Raw genomic sequence first — 3,730 nt, 5'->3', positions numbered from 1 at the left:
AAGAGAGAGAGAGAGAGAATAGAGAGAGAAGCGGAGAGAGAGGGAGAGAGAAAAAAGAGAGAAGGAGAGAGAAGAGAGAGAGAAACAGAGAGACAGAGACAGAGATAGAGACAGAGACAGAGACAGAGACAGAGACAGAGACAGAGACAGAGACAGAGACAGAGACAGAGACAGAGACAGAGACAGAGACAGAGACAGAGACAGATTCAGCCAGGCAAAGAAGACCAGAAACCCAATAATCTGAGGTGGAAATGAGGCTTCGAGATCCGTAACCTTGAGAAGTGTGTCTAGTCCTATTACTCAAGATAATAAGTAAGAGAAATCCACCTTTTCTTAGTGAAGAGCTTACATAACCAGGGATTTAAATACCGGCGATTTCTTGGCCACTTGTTTAAAGTATTCGAAGCGCGTTGGTCTGTAATCCATAGCATGTGTTTGCCTTCTTATTCTGTTAGATGTTATGCTATTATTGGCTTTGCTGTTGTTGTTCTTGATATTTTTTGTTTAGATGCCTTTGCCATGTTATTGCTTTTAGATAAATGAGATGTTATGTCTGATTATGATGAAAATATTGATTAAAACTCCAACAAGAAACGAAAATTAAATCTCTTTCTCTCTCTCTCTATCTCTCTCTCTCTCTCTCTCTCTCTCTCTCTCTCTCTCTCTCTCTTGATGCTGGTGCTCCTCTCTCTCATCTCTCTTTCCTCCTTTTTCTCCTCCTCTCCTCTCTCTCATTCTCTCTCTCTCTCCTTTCTCTCTCTTTCTCCCCTTTCTCTCTCTCTCTCTCTTCTCTCTTTCTCTCTCTCTCCCTCTCCTCTCCTCCCTCTCTCTCTCCACTCTCACTCTCCCTCCTCCTCTCTCTCACTCTCTCTCTCTCTCTCTCTTCTCATCTCTCTCTCTTCTCTCTCTCACTCTCTTTCTCACGATCTTCCCTCTCTCTCTCTCGCTCCTCTTTCTCTCTCTCTCTCTCTCTCCCTATCTATCCTCTCTTCTCTCTCACTCTCTCTCTCGCTCTCTCTCTTCTATCTCGAGATGATCTCCTGGACAACTCTCCTCTCTCTTCATTCTCTCATCTCTCCTCATCATCTCTCGCTCTCTTCTCTCTCCTTCCTCTCTCTCTCTTTCTCTCTCCTCTGTCTGCTCCTCCTCTCTCTCTCTCTCTCTCCTTTCTTTCTCTCTCTCTCTCTCCCCTCTCTCCTCTCTCTCTCTCTCTCTCTCTCTCTCTCTCTCTCTCTCTCTTCTCTCTCTCTCATCTCCTCTCTCCCCTCTCTCTCTCCTCATCTCTCACCCTCTCTCTCGTCTTACTCTCTCTCAACCTTCAACTCTCTCTCTTCCCTCTCCTATCTCTCCTACTATACCTCCTCTCTCTTCTCTCTCCTCCTCTATACTCTCTCTCTCTCTCTCTCTCTCTCTCTCTCTCTCTCTCTCTCTCTCTCTCTCTCTCTCTCTCTCTCTCTCTCTCTCTCTCTCTCTCTCTCTCTCTCTCTCTCTCTCTCTCTCTCTCTCCCTCCCTCCCCCTCCCCCTTACCCCTTCTCCTCCCCGTGATTCCCTGGATGCCTCACATTTTCGGAACTTCAAGAGAGGCGATAGTTATTGTCTTATCTTAGGCATCATGAACCTTAAATTAAACGCATTCCGCCGCCTTCTCATAGTAGGCGGCTCTCGGGTCCTCGTATCTTGGAAGAGAGAGAGAGAGAGAGAGAGAGAGAGAGAGAGAGAGAGAGAGAGAGAGAGAGAGAGAGAGAGAGAGAGAGAGAGAGAGAGAGAGAGAGAGAGAGAGAGAGAGAGGGGGGGGGGGGGAGGGAGGGGGGGAGAGAAAAAGAGGAAAAGCGATAGAGAGAAAGACGTAACGACTGAAAGACTTAAAGACAGAGAGATAGAACGGGAAACAGTTAGAACGAAAGGGAGAAGGAGAAAGAGTTAGAAGGAAAGAGAGAAGGAGAGATAGAGAGAAGGACAAAGGGAAATGAGGCAGAGGGAAGAGAGAGAGAGAGAGAGAGAGAGAGAGAGAGAGAGAGAGAGAGAGAGAGAGAGAGAGAGAGAGAGAGAGAGAGAGAGAGAGAGAGAGAGAGAGAGAGAGAGAGAAGAACGAACAATAGAGAAATGTAAAGAGACAGAGGAAGAACGAAAAGGAATTAGAGTAAGAGGGAGAAAGGAGGGCGGATAGGTGGGAGAGAGTGAGTGGAGAAGAGGAAGATAGAGTAAAGGAGAATTAAATTCCAGTAGCAGGATATAAATAAAGTAAATACTTTGATGGTGTTGCATCGGCCGGGAATCGAACCCGGGCCTCCCGCGTGGCAGGCGAGAATTCTACCACTGAACCACCGATGCTACATGTATTTGTTTATTTTGTGTGAACTTGATTAAAGAATGAATAAAAGTAACACACAAATAACATAGAATGAGAGAGAGAAAATGAAAGAGAGCGATATATATATAGAGATAAATATATAGATAAAGAGACAGATAGAGAGAGAGAGAAATAGTGAAAGAAAGGGGGGGGCGGGTCAACAAATAAATAGGAGGAAAAGGGAAAGTCGAAGAGAAAAGGTGAGAGGAGAAAGGGGATGAACCAAAGAAGAGGATTGGAGAAGAAGAGGCAGAAAACTGAATGAATGAGGAAGTGAAAAACAAGATAGACAAAGAAGTAGATGAAAGAGATGAAAGGGGGGTAGGGGACACAAGAAAGAGAACGGGAGAAGGAGAAGAGAGAGGCTTAATTCCCGCCCACGTCAAGAGTAAATCATAGGTTATAGAGGCATTCAGTGGGCGGCGATGGGCGGCGATGGGCGGCTTCTAACGCCTTGTTATGGGCGGACACTATCGCACGGGTGAAATAGAGAGATACACCTATAATTGCGAGGTTGTGAGGACAAGCTCCCCATCGTATCTATTCGACACCCGTATCTTAGTCTTAAAAAAAAAAAATCGACACCACATCCTGGATTTTCCAAAAGGAATTTAAAAAAAGGGTGTTTGTTCTTATACATTAATTTCCTGATGTTAGGTTAAAGTATTACCCATGGTAATAGTTCTTTAATCAACTGCAATCATCTTATAAAGAGAATCGCGGAAGTCTAGACATTTAAGGATCTTTAAAAGTATAAATATTTTTGGACATATCACGTAATGGGTTTAGCTATAATGGTGATGTTTATATGTTTCCTAAAGGAAAGTAAAATATTAATATCAAACATTATTGCGTAATGTAATTGTGTGTATGTGAGTGTATGTGTGTGTGTGTGAGTGTGTGTGTGTGTGTGTGTGTGTGTGTGTGTGTGTGTGCGTGCATGCATGTGTCCGCTCGCATCAGAATAACATCTCAACTGGTTGAAATTTTGAGGGTGGATGTGTTTGGCGGGGAGGCAGGGACCAACTACTAGAGGTGGCGTGTTGGTAAATAGGTATAAGAAAAAAAATCTCTGGCGCCCAAAATCTGGAAGCAGCATATCTCTCATATCTTATTACAACATACGCAAGTTGCAAATTACGATCCAGTCTTGTTAACATTCGAGCATTTTCCTCAATTTGCTACATAAAGTGTCTCTAAATTCGCACTTCACTTTAAAAATTCAAATATCCGTAATTACATGCTCACCTTATTCTTTACGTCACACTTTTAAAGTTTTGATACTTTCAGTTCATCCAGATAGCTAATTCGGTGATAAAGGTATAAGCTGAACGTTATTATTATATATATATATATATTTGTTTTTTATCTTTTTTTAT

The 3,730-nt window shown here is 43.2% G+C and overlaps 1 non-coding gene across 1 annotated transcript; it reads right to left on the bottom strand.

The window, feature by feature from the left end:
- Positions 1-2,261: 2,261 nt before the first annotated feature.
- TRNAG-GCC (transfer RNA glycine (anticodon GCC)) lies at positions 2,262-2,332 on the bottom strand. The gene has a single exon. It is a non-coding gene; the product is annotated as a tRNA-Gly (tRNA).
- Between the last annotated feature and the right edge of the window lie 1,398 nt (positions 2,333-3,730).

This window comes from Penaeus japonicus, unplaced genomic scaffold (assembly GCF_977035675.1).
Source record: "Penaeus japonicus unplaced genomic scaffold, GWHDUDI00000001_assembly GWHDUDI00000029, whole genome shotgun sequence".
Classification (NCBI taxonomy): Eukaryota; Metazoa; Arthropoda; class Malacostraca; order Decapoda; family Penaeidae; genus Penaeus; species Penaeus japonicus.
This window is presented reverse-complemented; position numbering and strand designations above follow the sequence as displayed.